We start from the raw sequence: 23,662 nt of genomic DNA, 5'->3' as shown, positions 1-23,662 counted from the left end.
AACCAATATTGATATATTAATGTGGATAATCAGAATACTAAATTTTAGTACTGAAATTAGTGATACACGACCGAGTCGGCTCATCGTGGTGCTGTATTTCAGTATTGAAGTCAGTACGGAAACGTTAACATGTATAATCATAATACTGAGTTTTAATACCAAAATTAGTGATATAGAACCGAGTGAGGTGTTAGTCATGCTATTTTTTTATACTCAAATCAATAGTGACGTATTAACATTGATAGTCGCAATACTGAATTTTATACCGAAATTAGTGATATAAAACTGAGTCAGGTCATCCTAGTGCTATTTTTAGTTTTGAAATCAGTTTTGAAAAATTAACGTGAAGAATCACAATACTAAATTCTAGTACCAAAATTAGTGATATACAAGTGAGTCGGGTGATCTCGTTTTGTATTTCAGTACTGAAATCAGTATTGAAATATTAAGGTGGATAATCGCAATACTGAATTTCAGTACCGAAATGAGTGATATAGAACATAGTCGGGTCATCTTGGTGATCTAGTTCAGTATTGAAATCAGTACTGAAATATCAACGTGGATAATCAGAACACTGAATTTTAGTACTGAAATTAGTGATATACAATCGAGTCGCGCCATCATGGTGCGGTTTTCAATATTAAATATTAATGTGGATAATCATAATACTAAGTTTTAGTACTGAAATTAGTGATATAGAACCGAGTCAGGTGTTAGTCAAGCTATTTTTAGTACTCAAATTAATACTGAAATACTAACATGGATAATCGCAATAGGTAAATTTATACCGAAATCAGTGATATAGAAGTGAGTCGGGTGATCGTCGTTTTGTTTTTCAGTACTGAAATCAGTATTAAAGTGGATAATCGCAATACTGAATTTTAGTACCGAAATGAGTGATGTAAAACATAGTCGGGTCATCTTGGTGCTATATTTCAGTACTGAAATCAATATTGAAATATTAAGGTGGATAATCACAATAATGAATTTTAGTACCGAAATTAGAAATTTACCACTCAGTCGGGTCAACGTGGTGTTGTTTTTTCAGTATTGAAATATTAACGTGGTTAATCTCAATGCTATATTTTAGTACCAAAATTAGTGATATAGAATTGAGTCATGCGTTCATCCAGCTGTTTTTCAGTACTGAAATCAATACTGCAATATTTACATGGATAATCGCAGTACCGAATCTTAGTAACAAATTTGTGATATACAGCTAAGTCTCATGATCATCGTTTTGTTTTTAAGTCTTGAAATCAGTATTGAAATATTAGTGGATAATCGCAATACTGAATTTTAATACCAAAATTAGTGATATACAACTGAGTGTGATGATCGTCATTTTATATTTCAGTATTGAAACCAATATTGATATATTAATGTGGATAATCACAATACTAAATTTTAGTACTGTAATTAGTGATACACGACCGAGTCGGCTCATCGTGGTGCTGTATTTCAGTATTGAAGTCAGTACGGAAACGTTAACATGTATAATCATAATACTGAGTTTTAATACCAAAATTAGTGATATAGAACCGAGTGAGGTGTTAGTCATGCTATTTTTTTATACTCAAATCAATAGTGACGTATTAACAATGATAGTCGCAATACTGAATTTTATACCGAAATTAGTGATATAAAACTGAGACAGGTCATCCTAGTGCTATTTTTAGTTTTGAAATCAGTATTGAAAAATTAACGTGAAGAATCACAATACTGAATTCTAGTACCAAAATTAGTGATATACAAGTGAGTCGGGTGATCTCGTTTTGTATTTCAGTACTGAAATCAGTATTGAAATATTAAGGTGGATAATCGCAATACTGAATTTCAGTACCGAAATGAGTGATATAGAACATAGTCGGGTCATCTTGGTGATCTAGTTCAGTATTGAAATCAGTACTGAAATATCAACGTGGATAATCAGAACACTGAATTTTAGTACCGAAATTAGTGATATACAATCGAGTCGCGTCATCATGGTGCGGTTTTCAATATTAAATATTAATGTGGATAATCACAATACTAAGTTTTAGTACTGAAATTAGTGATATAGAACCGAGTCAGGTGTTAGTCAAGCTATTTTTTAGTACTCAAATTAATACTGAAATACTAACATGGATAATCGCAATAGTTAAATTTATACCGAAATCAGTGATATAGAAGTGAGTCGGGTGATCGTCGTTTTGTTTTTCAGTACTGAAATCAGTATTAAAGTGGATAATCGCAATACTGAATTTTAGTACCGAAATGAGTGATGTAAAACATAGTCGGGTCATCTTGGTGCTATATTTCAGTACTGAAATCAATATTGAAATATTAAGGTGGATAATCACAATACTGAATTTTAGTACCGAAATTAGAAATTTACAACTCAGTCGGGTCATCGTGGTGTTGTTTTTTCAGTATTGAAATATTAACGTGGTTAATCTCAATGCTATATTTTAGTACCAAAATTAGTGATATAGAATTGAGTCATGCGTTCATCCAGCTGTTTTTCAGTACTGAAATCAATACTGCAATATTTACATGGATAATCGCAGTACCGAATCTTAGTAACAAATTTGTGATATACAGCTAAGTCTCATGATCATCGTTTTGTTTTTAAGTCTTGAAATCAGTATTGAAATATTAGTGGATAATCGCAATACTGAATTTTAATACCAAAATTAGTGATATACAACTGAGTGTGATGATCGTCATTTTATATTTCAGTATTTAAACCAATATTGATATATTAATGTGGATAATCACAATACTAAATTTTAGTACTGAAATTAGTGATACACGACCGAGTCGGCTCATCGTGGTGCTGTATTTCAGTATTGAAGTCAGTACGGAAACGTTAACATGTATAATCATAATACTGAGTTTTAATACCAAAATTAGTGATATAGAACCGAGTGAGGTGTTAGTCATGCTATTTTTTTATACTCAAATCAATAGTGACGTATTAACATTGATAGTCGCAATACTGAATTTTATACCGAAATTAGTGATATAAAACTGAGTCAGGTCATCCTAGTGCTATTCTTAGTTTTGAAATCAGTATTGACAAATTAACGTGAAGAATCACAATACTGAATTCTAGTACCAAAATTAGTGATATACAAGTGAGTCGGGTGATCTCGTTTTGTATTTCAGTACTGAAATCAGTATTGAAATATTAAGGTGGATAATCGCAATACTGAATTTCAGTACCGAAATGAGTGATATAGAACATAGTCGGGTCATCTTGGTGATCTAGTTCAGTATTGAAATCACTACTGAAATATCAACGTGGATAATCAGAACACTGAATTTTAGTACCGAAATTAGTGATATACAATCGAGTCGCGTCATCATGGTGCGGTTTTCAATATTAAATATTAATGTGGATAATCACAATACTAAGTTTTAGTACTGAAATTAGTGATATAGAACCGAGTCAGGTGTTAGTCAAGCTATTTTTTAGTACTCAAATTAATACTGAAATACTAACATGGATAATCGCAATAGTTAAATTTGTACCGAAATCAGTGATATAGAAGTGAGTCGGGTGATCGTCGTTTTGTTTTTCAGTACTGAAATCAGTATTAAAGTGGATAATCGCAATACTGAATTTTAGTACCGAAATGAGTGATGTAAAACATAGTCGGGTCATCTTGGTGCTATATTTCAGTACTGAAATCAATATTGAAATATTAAGGTGGATAATCACAATACTGAATTTTAGTACCGAAATTAGAAATTTACAACTCAGTCGGGTCATCGTGGTGTTGTTTTTTCAGTATTGAAATATTAACGTGGTTAATCTCAATGCTATATTTTAGTACCAAAATTAGTGATATAGAATTGAGTCATGCGTTCATCCAGCTGTTTTTCAGTACTGAAATCAATACTGCAATATTTACATGGATAATCGCAGTACCGAATCTTAGTAACAAATTTGTGATATACAGCTAAGTCTCATGATCATCGTTTTGTTTTTAAGTCTTGACATCAGTATTGAAATATTTGTGGATAATCGCAATACTGAATTTTAATACCAAAATTAGTGATATACAACTGAGTGTGATGATCGTCATTTTATATTTCAGTATTGAAACCAATATTGATATATTAATGTGGATAATCACAATACTAAATTTTAGTACTGAAATTAGTGATACACGACCGAGTCGGCTCATCGTGGTGCTGTATTTCAGTATTGAAGTCAGTACGGAAACGTTAACATGTATAATCATAATACTGAGTTTTAATACCAAAATTAGTGATATAGAACCGAGTGAGGTGTTAGTCATCCTATTTTTTTATACTCAAATCAATAGTGACGTATTAACATTGATAGTCGCAATACTGAATTTTATACCGAAATTAGTGATATAAAACTGAGTCAGGTCATCCTAGTGCTATTTTTAGTTTTGAAATCAGTATTGAAAAATTAACGTGAAAAATCACAATACTGAATTCTAGTACCAAAATTAGTGATATACAAGTGAGTCGGGTGATCTCGTTTTGTATTTCAGTACTGAAATCAGTATTGAAATATTAAGGTGGATAATCGCAATACTGAATTTTAGTACCGAAATGAGTGATATAGAACATAGTCGGGTCATCTTGGTGATCTAGTTCAGTATTGAAATCACTACTGAAATATCAACGTGGATAATCAGAACACTGAATTTTAGTACCGAAATTAGTGATATACAATCGAGTCGCGTCATCATGGTGCGGTTTTCAATATTAAATATTAATGTGGATAATCACAATACTAAGTTTTAGTACTGAAATTAGTGATATAGAACCGAGTCAGGTGTTAGTCAAGCTATTTTTTAGTACTCAAATTAATACTGAAATACTAACATGGATAATCGCAATAGTTAAATTTATACCGAAATCAGTGATATAGAAGTGAGTCGGGTGATCGTCGTTTTGTTTTTCAGTACTGAAATCAGTATTAAAGTGGATAATCGCAATACTGAATTTTAGTACCGAAATGGGTGATGTAAAACATAGTCGGGTCATCTTGGTGCTATATTTCAGTACTGAAATCAATATTGAAATATTAAGGTGGATAATCACAATACTGAATTTTAGTACCGAAATTAGAAATTTACCACTCAGTCGGGTCATCGTAGTGTTGTTTTTTCAGTATTGAAATATTAACGTGGTTAATCTCAATGCTATATTTTAGTACAAAAATTACTGAGATAGAATTGAGTCATGCGTTCATCCAGCTGTTTTTCAGTACTGAAATCAATACTGCAATATTTACATGGATAATCGCACTACCGAATCTTAGTAACAAATTTGTGATATACAGCTAAGTCTCGTGATCATCGTTTTGTTTTTAAGTCTTGAAATCAGTATTGAAATATTAGTGGATAATCGCAATACCGAATTTTAATACCGAAATTAGTGATATACAACTGAGTGTGATGATCGTCATTTTATATTTCAGTATTGAAACCAATATTGATATATTAATGTGGATAATCAGAATACTAAATTTTAGTACTGAAATTAGTGATACACGACCGAGTCGGCTCATCGTGGTGCTGTATTTCAGTATTGAAGTCAGTACGGAAATGTTAACATGTATAATCATAATACTGAGTTTTAATACCAACATTAGTGATATAGAACCGAGTGAGGTGTTAGTCATGCTATTTTTTTATACTCAAATCAATAGTGACGTATTAACATTGATAGTCGCAATACTGAATTTTATACCGAAATTAGTGATATAAAACTGAGTCAGGTCATCCTAGTGCTATTTTTAGTTTTGAAATCAGTATTGAAAAATTAACGTGAAGAATCACAATACTGAATTCTAGTACCAAAATTAGTGATATACAAGTGAGTCGGGTGATCTCGTTTTGTATTTCAGTACTGAAATCAGTATTGAAATATTAAGGTGGATAATCGCAATACTGAATTTCAGTACCGAAATGAGTGATATAGAACATAGTCGGGTCATCTTGGTGATCTAGTTCAGTATTGAAATCACTACTGAAATATCAACGTGGATAATCAGAACACTGAATTTTAGTACCGAAATTAGTGATATACAATCGAGTCGCGTCATCATGGTGCGGTTTTCAATATTAAATATTAATGTGGATAATCACAATACTAAGTTTTAGTACTGAAATTAGTGATATAGAACCGAGTCAGGTGTTAGTCAAGCTATTTTTTAGTACTCAAATTAATACTGAAATACTAACATGGATAATCGCAATAGTTAAATTTATACCGAAATCAGTGATATAGAAGTGAGTCGGGTGATCGTCGTTTTGTTTTTCAGTACTGAAATCAGTATTAAAGTGGATAATCGCAATACTGAATTTTAGTACCGAAATGGGTGATGTAAAACATAGTCGGGTCATCTTGGTGCTATATTTCAGTACTGAAATCAATATTGAAATATTAAGGTGGATAATCACAATACTGAATTTTAGTACCGAAATTAGAAATTTACCACTCAGTCGGGTCATCGTAGTGTTGTTTTTTCAGTATTGAAATATTAACGTGGTTAATCTCAATGCTATATTTTAGTACAAAAATTACTGAGATAGAATTGAGTCATGCGTTCATCCAGCTGTTTTTCAGTACTGAAATCAATACTGCAATATTTACATGGATAATCGCACTACCGAATCTTAGTAACAAATTTGTGATATACAGCTAAGTCTCGTGATCATCGTTTTGTTTTTAAGTCTTGAAATCAGTATTGAAATATTAGTGGATAATCGCAATACCGAATTTTAATACCGAAATTAGTGATATACAACTGAGTGTGATGATCGTCATTTTATATTTCAGTATTGAAACCAATATTGATATATTAATGTGGATAATCAGAATACTAAATTTTAGTACTGAAATTAGTGATACACGACCGAGTCGGCTCATCGTGGTGCTGTATTTCAGTATTGAAGTCAGTACGGAAATGTTAACATGTATAATCATAATACTGAGTTTTAATACCAACATTAGTGATATAGAACCGAGTGAGGTGTTAGTCATGCTATTTTTTTATACTCAAATCAATAGTGACGTATTAACATTGATAGTCGCAATACTGAATTTTATACCGAAATTAGTGATATAAAACTGAGTCAGGTCATCCTAGTGCTATTTTTAGTTTTGAAATCAGTATTGAAAAATTAACGTGAAGAATCACAATACTGAATTCTAGTACCAAAATTAGTGATATACAAGTGAGTCGGGTGATCTCGTTTTGTATTTCAGTACTGAAATCAGTATTGAAATATTAAGGTGGATAATCGCAATACTGAATTTCAGTACCGAAATGAGTGATATAGAACATAGTCGGGTCATCTTGGTGATCTAGTTCAGTATTGAAATCAGTACTGAAATATCAACGTGGATAATCAGAACACTGAATTTTAGTACCGAAATTAGTGATATACAATCGAGTCGCGCCATCATGGTGCGGTTTTCAATATTAAATATTAATGTGGATAATCACAATACTAAGTTTTAGTACTGAAATTAGTGATATAGAACCGAGTCAGGTGTTAGTCAAGCTATTTTTTAGTACTCAAATTAATACTGAAATACTAACATGGATAATCGCAATAGGTAAATTTATACCGAAATCAGTGATATAGAAGTGAGTCGGGTGATCGTCGTTTTGTTTTTCAGTACTGAAATCAGTATTAAAGTGGATAATCGCAATACTGAATTTCAGTACCGAAATGAGTGATGTAAAACATAGTCGGGTCATCTTGGTGCTATATTTCAGTACTGAAATCAATATTGAAATATTAAGGTGGATAATCACAATACTGAATTTTAGTACCGAAATTAGAAATTTACCACTCAGTCGGGTCATCGTAGTGTTGTTTTTTCAGTATTGAAATATTAACGTGGTTAATCTCAATGCTATATTTTAGTACCAAAATTAGTGATATAGAATTGAGTCATGCGTTCATCCAGCTGTTTTTCAGTACTGAAATCAATACTGCAATATTTACATGGATAATCGCACTACCGAATCTTAGTAACAAATTTGTGATATACAGCTAAGTCTCATGATCATCGTTTTGTTTTTAAGTCTTGAAATCAGTATTGAAATATTAGTGGATAATCGCAATACTGAATTTTAATACCAAAATTAGTGATATACAACTGAGTGTGATGATCGTCATTTTATATTTCAGTATTGAAACCAATATTGATATATTAATGTGGATAATCACAATACTAAATTTTAGTACTGAAATTAGTGATACACGACCGAGTCGGCTCATCGTGGTGCTGTATTTCAGTATTGAAGTCAGTACGGAAACGTTAACATGTATAATCATAATACTGAGTTTTAATACCAAAATTAGTGATATAGAACCGAGTGAGGTGTTAGTCATGCTATTTTTTTATACTCAAATCAATAGTGACGTATTAACATTGATAGTCGCAATACTGAATTTTATACCGAAATTAGTGATATAAAACTGAGTCAGGTCATCCTAGTGCTATTTTTAGTTTTGAAATCAGTATTGAAAAATTAACGTGAAAAATCACAATACTGAATTCTAGTACCAAAATTAGTGATATACAAGTGAGTCGGGTGATCTCGTTTTGTATTTCAGTACTGAAATCAGTATTGAAATATTAAGGTGGATAATCGCAATACTGAATTTTAGTACCGAAATGAGTGATATAGAACATAGTCGGGTCATCTTGGTGATCTAGTTCAGTATTGAAATCACTACTGAAATATCAACGTGGATAATCAGAACACTGAATTTTAGTACCGAAATTAGTGATATACAATCGAGTCGCGTCATCATGGTGCGGTTTTCAATATTAAATATTAATGTGGATAATCACAATACTAAGTTTTAGTACTGAAATTAGTGATATAGAACCGAGTCAGGTGTTAGTCAAGCTATTTTTTAGTACTCAAATTAATACTGAAATACTAACATGGATAATCGCAATAGTTAAATTTATACCGAAATCAGTGATATAGAAGTGAGTCGGGTGATCGTCGTTTTGTTTTTCAGTACTGAAATCAGTATTAAAGTGGATAATCGCAATACTGAATTTTAGTACCGAAATGAGTGATGTAAAACATAGTCGGGTCATCTTGGTGCTATATTTCAGTACTGAAATCAATATTGAAATATTAAGGTGGATAATCACAATACTGAATTTTAGTACCGAAATTAGAAATTTACCACTCAGTCGGGTCATCGTAGTGTTGTTTTTTCAGTATTGAAATATTAACGTGGTTAATCTCAATGCTATATTTTAGTACAAAAATTACTGAGATAGAATTGAGTCATGCGTTCATCCAGCTGTTTTTCAGTACTGAAATCAATACTGCAATATTTACATGGATAATCGCACTACCGAATCTTAGTAACAAATTTGTGATATACAGCTAAGTCTCGTGATCATCGTTTTGTTTTTAAGTCTTGAAATCAGTATTGAAATATTAGTGGATAATCGCAATACCGAATTTTAATACCGAAATTAGTGATATACAACTGAGTGTGATGATCGTCATTTTATATTTCAGTATTGAAACCAATATTGATATATTAATGTGGATAATCAGAATACTAAATTTTAGTACTGAAATTAGTGATACACGACCGAGTCGGCTCATCGTGGTGCTGTATTGAAGTATTGAAGTCAGTACGGAAACGTTAACATGTATAATCATAATACTGAGTTTTAATACCAAAATTAGTGATATAGAACCGAGTGAGGTGTTAGTCATGCTATTTTTTTATACTCAAATCAATAGTGACGTATTAACATTGATAGTCGCAATACTGAATTTTATACCAAAATTAGTGATATAAAACTGAGTCAGGTTATCCTAGTGCTATTTTTAGTTTTGAAATCAGTATTGAAAAATTAACGTGAAGAATCACAATACTGAATTCTAGTACCAAAATTAGTGATATACAAGTGAGTCGGGTGATCTCGTTTTGTATTTCAGTACTGAAATCAGTATTGAAATATTAAGGTGGATAATCGCAATACTGAATTTCAGTACCGAAATGAGTGATATAGAACATAGTCGGGTCATCTTGGTGATCTAGTTCAGTATTGAAATCAGTACTGAAATATCAACGTGGATAATCAGAACACTGAATTTTAGTACCGAAATTAGTGATATACAATCGAGTCGCGTCATCATGGTGCGGTTTAATATTAAATGTTAATGTGGATAATCACAATACTAAGTTTTAGTACTGAAATTAGTGATATAGAACAGAGTCAGGTGTTAGTCAAGCTATTTTTTAGTACTCAAATTAATACTGAAATACTAACATGGCTAATCGCAATAGTTAAATTTATACCGAAAGCAGTGATATAGAAGTGAGTCGGGTGATCGTCGTTTTGTTTTTCAGTACTGAAATCAGTATTAAAGTGGATAATCGCAATACTGAATTTCAGTACCGAAATGAGTGATGTAAAACATAGTCGGGTCATCTTGGTGCTATATTTCAGTACTGAAATCAATGTTGAAATATTAAGGTGGATAATCACAATACTGAATTTTAGTACCGAAATTAGAAATTTACAACTCAGTCGGGTCATCGTGGTGTTGTTTTTTCAGTATTGAAATATTAACGTGGTTAATCTCAATGCTATATTTTAGTACCAAAATTAGTGATATAGAATTGAGTCATGCGTTCATCCAGCTGTTTTTCAGTACTGAAATCAATACTGCAATATTTACATGGATAAACGCAGTACAGAATCTTAGTAACAAATTTGTGATATACAGCTAAGTCTCGTGATCATCGTTTCGTTTTTAAGTCTTGAAATCAGTATTGAAATATTAGTGGATAATCGCAATACTGAATTTTAATACCAAAATTAGTGATATACAACTGAGTGTGATGATCGTCATTTTATATTTCAGTATTGAAACCAATATTGATATATTAATGTGGATAATCACAATACTAAATTTTAGTACTGAAATTAGTGATACACGACCGAGTCGGCTCATCGTGGTGCTGTATTTCAGTATTGAAGTCAGTACGGAAACGTTAACATGTATAATCATAATACTGAGTTTTAATACCAAAATTAGTGATATAGAACCGAGTGAGGTGTTAGTCATGCTATTTTTTTATACTCAAATCAATAGTGACGTATTAACATTGATAGTCGCAATACTGAATTTTATACCGAAATTAGTGATATAAAACTGAGTCAGGTCATCCTAGTGCTATTTTTAGTTTTGAAATCAGTATTGAAAAATTAACGTGAAGAATCACAATACTGAATTCTAGTACCAAAATTAGTGATATACAAGTGAGTCGGGTGATCTCGTTTTGTATTTCAGTACTGAAATCAGTATTGAAATATTAAGGTGGATAATCGCAATACTGAATTTCAGTACCGAAATGAGTGATATAGAACATAGTCGGGTCATCTTGGTGATCTAGTTCAGTATTGAAATCAGTACTGAAATATCAACGTGGATAATCAGAACACTGAATTTTAGTACCGAAATTAGTGATATACAATCGAGTCGCGTCATCATGGTGCGGTTTTAATATTAAATGTTAATGTGGATAATCACAATACTAAGTTTTAGTACTGAAATTAGTGATATAGAACCGAGTCAGGTGTTAGTCAAGCTATTTTTTAGTACTCAAATTAATACTGAAATACTAACATGGCTAATCGCAATAGTTAAATTTATACCGAAATCAGTGATATAGAAGTGAGTCGGGTGATCGTCGTTTTGTTTTTCAGTACTGAAATCAGTATTAAAGTGGATAATCGCAATACTGAATTTTAGTACCGAAATGAGTGATGTAAAACATAGTCGGGTCATCTTGGTGCTATATTTCAGTACTGAAATCAATGTTGAAATATTAAGGTGGATAATCACAATACTGAATTTTAGTACCGAAATTAGAAATTTACAACTCAGTCGGGTCATCGTGGTGTTGTTTTTTCAGTATTGAAATATTAACGTGGTTAATCTCAATGCTATATTTTAGTACCAAAATTAGTGATATAGAATTGAGTCATGCGTTCATCCAGCTGTTTTTCAGTACTGAAATCAATACTGCAATATTTACATGGATAAACGCAGTACAGAATCTTAGTAACAAATTTGTGATATACAGCTAAGTCTCGTGATCATCGTTTCGTTTTTAAGTCTTGAAATCAGTATTGAAATATTAGTGGATAATCGCAATACTGAATTTTAATACCAAAATTAGTGATATACAACTGAGTGTGATGATCGTCATTTTATATTTCAGTATTGAAACCAATATTGATATATTAATGTGGATAATCACAATACTAAATTTTAGTACTGAAATTAGTGATACACGACCGAGTCGGCTCATCGTGGTGCTGTATTTCAGTATTGAAGTCAGTACGGAAACTTTAACATGTATAATCATAATACTGAGTTTTAATACCAAAATTAGTGATATAGAACCGAGTGAGGTGTTAGTCATGCTATTTTTTTATACTCAAATCAATAGTGACGTATTAACATTGATAGTCGCAATACTGAATTTTATACCGAAATTAGTGATATAAAACTGAGTCAGGTCATCCTAGTGCTATTTTTAGTTTTGAAATCAGTATTGAAAAATTAACGTGAAGAATCACAATACTGAATTCTAGTACCACAAAAAGTGATATACAAATGAGTCGGGTGATCTTGTTTTGTATTTCAGTACTGAAATCAGTATTGAAATATTAAGGTGGATAATCGCAATACTGAATTCAGTACCGAAATGAGTGATATAGAACATAGTCGGGTCATCTTGGTGATCTAGTTCAGTATTGAAATCAGTACTGAAATATCAACGTGGATAATCAGAACACTGAATTTTAGTACCGAAATTAGTGATATACAATCGAGTCGCGTCATCATGGTGCGGTTTTAATATTAAATGTTAATGTGGATAATCACAATACTAAGTTTTAGTACTGAAATTAGTGATATAGAACAGAGTCAGGTGTTAGTCAAGCTATTTTTTAGTACTCAAATTAATACTGAAATACTAACATGGATAATCGCAATAGTTAAATTTATACCGAAACCAGTGATATAGAAGTGAGTCGGGTGATCGTCGTTTTGTTTTTCAGTACTGAAATCAGTATTAAAGTGGATAATCGCAATACTGAATTTTAGTACCGAAATGAGTGATGTAAAACATAGTCGGGTCATCTTGGTGCTATATTTCAGTACTGAAATCAATGTTGAAATATTAAGGTGGATAATCACAATACTGAATTTTAGTACCGAAATTAGAAATTTACAACTCAGTCGGGTCATCGTGGTGTTGTTTTTTCAGTATTGAAATATTAACGTGGTTAATCTCAATGCTATATTTTAGTACCAAAATTAGTGATATAGAATTGAGTCATGCGTTCATCCAGCTGTTTTTCAGTACTGAAATCAATACTGCAATATTTACGTGGATAAACGCAGTACAGAATCTTAGTAACAAATTTGTGATATACAGCTAAGTCTCGTGATCATCGTTTCGTTTTTAAGTCTTGAAATCAGTATTGAAATATTAGTGGATAATCGCAATACTGAATTTTAATACCAAAATTAGTGATATACAACTGAGTGTGATGATCGTCATTTTATATTTCAGTATTGAAACCAATATTGATATATTAATGTGGATAATCACAATACTAAATTTTAGTACTGAAATTAGTGATACACGACCGAGTCGGCTCATCGTGGTGCTGTATTTCAGTATTGAAGTCAGTACGGAAACGTTAACATGTATAATCATAATACTGAGTTTTAATACCAAAATTAGTGATATAGAACCGAGTGAGGTGTTAGTCATGCTATTTTTTTATACTCAAATCAATAGTGACGTATTAACATTGATAGTCGCAATACTGAATTTTATACCGAAATTAGTGATATAAAACTGAGTCAGGTCATCCTAGTGCTATTTTTAGTTTTGAAATCAGTATTGAAAAATTAACGTGAAGAATCACAATACTGAATTCTAGTACCAAAATTAGTGATATACAAGTGAGTCGGGTGATCTCGTTTTGTATTTCAGTACTGAAATCAGTATTGAAATATTAAGGTGGATAATCGCAATACTGAATTTCAGTACCGAAATGAGTGATATAGAACATAGTCGGGTCATCTTGGTGATCTAGTTCAGTATTGAAATCAGTACTGAAATATCAACGTGGATAATCAGAACACTGAATTTTAGTACCGAAATTAGTGATATACAATCGAGTCGCGTCATCATGGTGCGGTTTTAATATTAAATGTTAATGTGGATAATCACAATACTAAGTTTTAGTACTGAAATTAGTGATATAGAACCGAGTCAGGTGTTAGTCAAGCTATTTTTTAGTACTCAAATTAATACTGAAATACTAACATGGCTAATCGCAATAGTTAAATTTATACCGAAATCAGTGATATAGAAGTGAGTCGGGTGATCGTCGTTTTGTTTTTCAGTACTGAAATCAGTATTAAAGTGGATAATCGCAATACTGAATTTTAGTACCGAAATGAGTGATGTAAAACATAGTCGGGTCATCTTGGTGCTATATTTCAGTACTGAAATCAATGTTGAAATATTAAGGTGGATAATCACAATACTGAATTTTAGTACCGAAATTAGAAATTTACAACTCAGTCGGGTCATCGTGGTGTTGTTTTTTCAGTATTGAAATATTAACGTGGTTAATCTCAGTGCTATATTTTAGTACCAAAATTAGGGATATAGAATTGAGTCATGCGTTCATCCAGCTGTTTTTCAGTACTGAAATCAATACTGCAATATTTACATGGATAAACGCAGTACAGAATCTTAGTAACAAATTTGTGATATACAGCTAAGTCTCGTGATCATCGTTTCGTTTTTAAGTCTTGAAATCAGTATTGAAATATTAGTGGATAATCGCAATACTGAATTTTAATACCAAAATTAGTGATATACAACTGAGTGTGATGATCGTCATTTTATATTTCAGTATTGAAACCAATATTGATATATTAATGTGGATAATCACAATACTAAATTTTAGTACTGAAATTAGTGATACACGACCGAGTCGGCTCATCGTGGTGCTGTATTTCAGTATTGAAGTCAGTACGGAAACGTTAACATGTATAATCATAATACTGAGTTTTAATACCAAAATTAGTGATATAGAACCGAGTGAGGTGTTAGTCATGCTATTTTTTTATACTCAAATCAATAGTGACGTATTAACATTGATAGTCGCAATACTGAATTTTATACCGAAATTAGTGATATAAAACTGAGTCAGGTCATCCTAGTGCTATTTTTAGTTTTGAAATCAGTATTGAAAAATTAACGTGAAGAATCACAATACTGAATTCTAGTACCACAAAAAGTGATATACAAATGAGTCGGGTGATCTTGTTTTGTATTTCAGTACTGAAATCAGTATTGAAATATTAAGGTGGATAATCGCAATACTGAATTTCAGTACCGAAATGAGTGATATAGAACATAGTCGGGTCATCTTGGCGATCTAGTTCAGTATTGAAATCAGTACTGAAATATCAACGTGGATAATCAGAACACTGAATTTTAGTACCGAAATTAGTGATATACAATCGAGTCGCTTCATCATGGTGCGGTTTTCAATATTAAATATTAATGTGGATAATCACAATAGTAAGTTTTAGTACTGAAATTAGTGATATAGAACCGAGTCAGGTGTTAGTCAAGCTATTTTTTAGTACTCAAATTAATACTGAAATACTAACATGGATAATCGCAATAGTTAAATTTATAGCGAAACCAGTGATATAGAAGTGAGTCGGGTGATCGTCGTTTTGTTTTTCAGTACTGAAATCAGTATTAAAGTGGATAATCGCAATACTGAATTTTAGTACCGAAATGAGTGATGTAAAACATAGTCGGGTCATCTTGGTGCTATATTTCAGTACTGAAATCAATATTGAAATATTAAGGTGGATAATCACAATACTGAATTTTAGTACCGAAATTAGAAATTTACAACTCAGTCGGGTCATCGTGGTGTTGTTTTTTCAGTATTGAAATATTAACGTGGTTAATCTCAATGCTATATTTTAGTACCAAAATGAGTGATATAGAATTGAGTCATGCGTTCATCCAGCTGTTTTTCAGTACTGAAATCAATACTGCAATATTTACATGGATACTCGCAGTACCGAATCTTAGTAACAAATTTGTGATATACAGCTAAGTCTCGTGATCATCGTTTTGTTTTTAAGTCTTGAAATCAGTATTGAAATATTAGTGGATAATCGCAATACTGAATTTTAATACCAAAATTAGTGATATACAACTGAGTGTGATGATCATCATTTTATATTTCAGTATTGAAACCAATATTGATATATTAATGTGGATAATCACAATACAAAATTTTAGTACTGAAATTAGTGATACACGACCGAGTCGGCTCATCGTGGTGCTGTATTTCAGTAAAGTCAGTACGGAAACGTTAACATGTATAATCATAATACTGAGTTTTAATACCAAAATTAGTGATATAGAACCGAGTGAGGTGTTAGTCATGCTATTTTTTTATACTCAAATCAATAGTGACGTATTAACATTGATAGTCGCAATACTGAATTTTATACCAAAATTAGTGATATAAAACTGAGTCAGGTCATCCTAGTGCTATTTTTAGTTTTGAAATCAGTATTGAAAAATTAACGTGAAGAATCACAATACTGAATTCTAGTACCAAAATTAGTGATATACAAGTGAGTCGGGTGATCTCGTTTTGTATTTCAGTACTGAAATCAGTATTGAAATATTAAGGTGGATAATCGCAATACTGAATTTCAGTACCGAAATGAGTGATATAGAACATAGTCGGGTCATCTTGGTGATCTAGTTCAGTATTGAAATCAGTACTGAAATATCAACGTGGATAATCAGAACACTGAATTTTAGTACCGAAATTAGTGATATACAATCGAGTCGCGTCATCATGGTGCGGTTTTAATATTAAATGTTAATGTGGATAATCACAATACTAAGTTTTAGTACTGAAATTAGTGATATAGAACCGAGTCAGGTGTTAGTCAAGCTATTTTTTAGTACTCAAATTAATACTGAAATACTAACATGGCTAATCGCAATAGTTAAATTTATACCGAAATCAGTGATATAGAAGTGAGTCGGGTGATCGTCGTTTTGTTTTTCAGTACTGAAATCAGTATTAAAGTGGATAATCGCAATACTGAATTTTAGTACCGAAATGAGTGATGTAAAACATAGTCGGGTCATCTTGGTGCTATATTTCAGTACTGAAATCAATATTGAAATATTAAGGTGGATAATCACAATACTGAATTTTAGTACCGAAATTAGAAATTTACAACTCAGTCGGGTCATCGTGGTGTTGTTTTTTCAGTATTGAAATATTAACGTGGTTAATCTCAATGCTATATTTTAGTACCAAAATGAGTGATATAGAATTGAGTCATGCGTTCATCCAGCTGTTTTTCAGTACTGAAATCAATACTGCAATATTTACATGGATACTCGCAGTACCGAATCTTAGTAACAAATTTGTGATATACAGCTAAGTCTCGTGATCATCGTTTTGTTTTTAAGTCTTGAAATCAGTATTGAAATATTAGTGGATAATCGCAATACTTTATTTTAATACCAAAATTAGTGATATACAACTGAGTGTGATGATCATCATTTTATATTTCAGTATTGAAACCAATATTGATATATTAATGTGGATAATCACAATACAAAATTTTAGTACTGAAATTAGTGATACACGACCGAGTCGGCTCATCGTGCTGCTGTATTTCAGTAAAATCAGTACGGAAACGTTAACATGTATAATCATAATACTGAGTTTTAATACCAAAATTAGTGATATAGAACCGAGTGAGGTGTTAGTCATGCTATTTTTTTATACTCAAATCAATAGTGACGTATTAACATTGATAGTCGCAATACTGAATTTTATACCGAAATTAGTGATATAAAACTGAGTCAGGTCATCCTAGTGCTATTTTTAGTTTTGAAATCAGTATTGAAAAATTAATGTGAAGAATCACAATACTGAATTCTAGTAACAAAATTAGTGATATACAAGTGAGTCGGGTGATCTCGTTTTGTATTTCAGTACTGAAATCAGTATTGAAATATTAAGGTGGATAACCGCAATACTGAATTTCAGTACCGAAATGAGTGATATAGAACATAGTCGGGTCATCTTGGTGATCTAGTTCAGTATTGAAATCATTACTGAAATATTAACGTGGATAATCAGAACACTTAATTTTAGTACAGAAATTAGTGATATACAATCGAGTCGCGTCATCGTGGTGCGGTTTTCAATATTAAATATTAATGTGGATAATCACAATACTAAGTTTTAGTACTGAAATTAGTGATATAGAACCGAGTCAGGTGTTAGTCAAGCTATTTTTTAGTACTCAAATTAATACTGAAATACTAACATGGATAATCGCAATAGTTAAATTTATACCGAAATTAGTGATATAGAAGTGAGTCGGGTGATCGTCGTTTTGTTTTTCAGTACTGAAATCAGTATTAAAGTGGATAATCGCAATACTCAGTTTTAGTATCCAAATGAGTGATGTAAAACATAGTCGGGTCATCTTGGTGCTATATTTCAGTACTGAAATCAATATTGAAATATTAAGGTGGATAATCACAATACTGAATTTTAGTACCGAAATTAGAAATTTACAACTCAGTCGGGTCATCGTGGTGTTGTTTTTTCAGTATTGAAATATTAACGTGGATAATCTCAATGCTATATTTTAGTACCAAAATTAGTGATATAGAATTGAGTCATGCGTTCATCCAGCTGTTTTTCAGTACTGAAATCAATACTGCAATATTTACATGGATAATCGCAGTACCGAATCTTAGTAACAAATTTGTGATATACAGCTAAGTCTCGTGATCATCGTTTTGTTTTTAAGTCTTGAAATCAGTATTGAAATATTAGTGGATAATCGCAATACTGAATTTTAATACCAAAATTAGTGATATACAACTGAGTGTGATGATCGTCATTTTATATTTCAGTATTGAAACCAATATTGATATATTAATGTGGATAATCACAATACAAAATTTTAGTACTGAAATTAGTGATACACGACCGAGTCGGCTCATCGTGGTGCTGTATTTCAGTATTGAAGTCAGTACGGAAACGTTAACATGTATAATCATAATACTGAGTTTTAATACCAAAATTAGTGATATAGAACCGAGTGAGGTGTTAGTCATGCTATTTTTTTATACTCAAATCAATAGTGATGTATTAACATTGATAGTCGCAATACTGAATTTTATACCAAAATTAGTGATATAAAACTGAGTCAGGTCATCCTAGTGCTATTTTTAGTTTTGAAATCAGTATTGAAAAATTAACGTGAAGAATCACAATACTGAATTCTAGTACCAAAATTAGTGATATACAAGTGAGTCGGGTGATCTCGTTTTGTATTTCAGTACTGAAATCAGTATTGAAATATTAAGGTGGATAATCGCAATACTGAATTTCAGTACCGAAATGAGTGATATAGAACATAGTCGGGTCATCTTGGTGATCTAGTTCAGTATTGAAATCAGTACTGAAATATCAACGCGGATAATCAGAACACTGAATTTTAGTACCGAAATTAGTGATATACAATCGAGTCGCGTCATCATGGTGCGGTTTTCAATATTAAATGTTAATGTGGATAATCACAATACTAAGTTTTAGTACTGAAATTAGTGATATAGAACCGAGTCAGGTGTTAGTCAAGCTATTTTTTAGTACTCAAATTAATACTGAAATACTAACATGGCTAATCGCAATAGTTAAATTTATACCGAAATCAGTGATATAGAAGTGAGTCGGGTGATCGTCGTTTTGTTTTTCAGTACTGAAATCAGTATTAAAGTGGATAATCGCAATACTGAATTTCAGTACCGAAATGAGTGATATAGAACATAGTCGGGTCATCTTGGTGATCTAGTTCAGTATTGAAATCAGTACTGAAATATCAACGTGGATAATCAGAACACTGAATTTTAGTACCGAAATTAGTGATATACAATCGAGTCGCGTCATCATGGTGCGGTTTTCAATATTAAATGTTAATGTGGATAATCACAATACTAAGTTTTAGTACTGAAATTAGTGATATAGAACCGAGTCAGGTGTTAGTCAAGCTATCTTTTAGTACTCAAATTAATACTGAAATACTAACATGGCTAATCGCAATAGTTAAATTTATACCGAAATCAGTGATATAGAAGTGAGTCGGGTGATCGTCGTTTTGTTTTTCAGTACTGAAATCAGTATTAAAGTGGATAATCGCAATACTGAATTTTAGTACCGAAATGAGTGATGTAAAACATAGTCGGGTCATCTTGGTGCTATATTTCAGTACTGAAATCAATATTGAAATATTAAGGTGGATAATCACAATACTGAATTTTAGTACCGAAATTAGAAATTTACAACTCAGTCGGGTCATCGTGGTGTTGTTTTTTCAGTATTGAAATATTAACGTGGTTAATCTCAATGCTATATTTTAGTACCAAAATTAGTGATATAGAATTGAGTCATGCGTTCATCCAGCTGTTTTTCAGTACTGAAATCAATACTGCAGTATTTACATGGATAATCGCAGTACCGAATCTTAGTAACAAATTTGTGATATACAGCTAAGTCTCGTGATCATCGTTTTGTTTTTATGTCTTCAAATCAGTATTGAAATATTAGTGGATAATCGCAATACTGAATTTTAATACCAAAATTAGTGATATACAACTGAGTGTGATGATCGTCATTTTATATTTCAGTATTGAAACAGATATTGATATATTAATGTGGATAATCACAATACTAAATTTTAGTACTGAAATTAGTGATACACGACCGAGTCGGCTCATCGTGGTGCTGTATTTCAGTATTGAAGTCAGTACGGAAAAGTTAACATGTATAATCATAATACTGAGTTTTAATACCAAAATTGGTGATATAGAACCCAGTGAGGTGTTAGTCATGCTATTTTTTTATACTCAAATCAATAGTGACGTATTAACATTGATAGTCGCAATACTGAATTTTATACCAAAATTAGTGATATAAAACTGAGTCAGGTCATCCTAGTGCTATTTTTAGTTTTGAAATCAGTATTGAAAAATTAACGTGAAGAATCACAATACTGAATTCTAGTAACAAAATTAGTGATATACAAGTGAGTCGGGTGATCTCGTTTTGTATTTCAGTACTGAAATCAGTATTGAAATATTAAGGTGGATAATCGCAATACTGAATTTCAGTACCGAAATGAGTGATATAGAACATAGTCGGGTCATCTTGGTGATCTAGTTCAGTATTGAAATCATTACTGAAATATTAACGTGGATAATCAGAACATTGAATTTTAGTACTGAAATTAGTGATATACAACCGAGTCGCGTCATCGTGGTGCGGTTTTCAATATTAAATATTAATGTGGATAATCACAATACTAAGTTTTAGTACTGAAATTAGTGATATAGAACTGAGTCAGGTGTTAGTCAAGCTATTTTTTAGTACTCAAATTAATACTGAAATACTAACATGGCTAATCGCAATAGTTAAATTTATACCGAAATCAGTGATATAGAAGTGAGTCGGGTGATCGTCGTTTTGTTTTTCAGTACTGAAATCAGTATTAAAGTGGATAATCGCAATACTGAATTTTAGTACCTAAATGAGTGATGTAAAACATAGTCGGGTCATCTTGGTGCTATATTTCAGTACTGAAATCAATATTGAAATATTAAGGTGGATAATCACAATACTGAATTTTAGTACCGAAATTAGAAATTTACAACTCAGTCGGGTCATCGTGGTGTTGTTTTTTCAGTATTGAAATATTAACGTGGTTAATCTCAATGCTACATTTTAGTACCAAAATTAGTGATATAGAATTGAGTCATGCGTTCATCCAGCTGTTTTTCAGTACTGAAATCAATACTGCAATATTTACATGGATAATCGCAGTACCGAATCTTAGTAACAAATTTGTGATATACAGCTAAGTCTCGTGATCATCGTTTTGTTTTTAAGTCTTGAAATCAGTATTGAAATATTAGTGGATAATCGCAATACTGAATTTTAATACCAAAATTAGTGATATACAACTGAGTGTGATGATCGTCATTTTATATTTCAGTATTGAAACCAATATTGATATATTAATGTGGATAATCACAATACTAAATTTTAGTACTGAAATTAGTGATACACGACCGAGTCGGCTCATCGTGGTGCTGTATTTCAGTATTGAAGTCAGTACGGAAACGTTAACATGTATAATCATAATACTGAGTTTTAATACCAAAATTAGTGATATAGAACCGAGTGAGGTGTTAGTCATGCTATTTTTTTAATACTCAAATCAATAGTGACGTATTAACATTGATAGTCGCAATACTGAATTTTATACCAAAACTAGTGATATAAAACTGAGTCAGGTCATCCTAGTGCTATTTTTAGTTTTGAAATCAGTATTGAAAAATTAACGTGAAGAATCACAATACTGAATTCTAGTACCAAAATTAGTGATATACAAGTGAGTCGGGTGATCTCGTTTTGTATTTCAGTACTGAAATCAGTATTAAAATATTAAGGTGGATAATCGCAATACTGAATTTCAGTACCGAAATGAGTGATATAGAACATAGTCGGGTCATCTTGGTGATCTAGTTCAGTATTGAAATCAGTACTGAAATATCAACGTGGATAATCAGAACACTGAATTTTAGTACCGAAATTAGTGATATACAATCGAGTCGCGTCATCATGGTGCGGTTTTCAATATTAAATGTTAATGTGGATAATCACAATACTAAGTTTTAGTACTGAAATTAGTGATATAGAACCGAGTCAGGTGTTAGTCAAGCTATTTTTTAGTACTCAAATTAATACTGAAATACTAACATGGCTAATCGCAATAGTTAAATTTATACCGAAATCAGTGATATAGAAGTGAGTCGGGTGATCGTCGTTTTGTTTTTCAGTACTGAAATCAGTATTAAAGTGGATAATCGCAATACTGAATTTTAGTACCGAAATGAGTGATGTAAAACATAGTCGGGTCATCTTGGTGCTATATTTCAGTACTGAAATCAATATTGAAATATTAAGGTGGATAATCACAATACTGAATTTTAGTACCGAAATTAGAAATTTACAACTCAGTCGGGTCATCGTGGTGTTGTTTTTTCAGTATTGAAATATTAACGTGGTTAATCTCAATGCTATATTTTAGTACCAAAATTAGTGATATAGAATTGAGTCATGCGTTCATCCAGCTGTTTTTCAGTACTGAAATCAATACTGCAATATTTACATGGATAATCGCAGTACCGAATCTTAGTAACAAATTTGTGATATACAGCTAAGTCTCGTGATCATCGTTTTGTTTTTATGTCTTGAAATCAGTATTGAAATATTAGTGGATAATCGCAATACTGAATTTTAATACCAAAATTAGTGATATACAACTGAGTGTGATGATCGTCATTTTATATTTCAGTATTGAAACAGATATTGATATATTAATGTGGATAATCACAATACTAAATTTTAGTACTGAAATTAGTGATACACGACCGAGTCG

This window comes from Aegilops tauschii, chromosome 3 (genome assembly GCF_002575655.3).
Source record: "Aegilops tauschii subsp. strangulata cultivar AL8/78 chromosome 3, Aet v6.0, whole genome shotgun sequence".
NCBI classification, from domain to species: domain Eukaryota; kingdom Viridiplantae; phylum Streptophyta; class Magnoliopsida; order Poales; family Poaceae; genus Aegilops; species Aegilops tauschii.
This window is presented reverse-complemented; position numbering follows the sequence as displayed.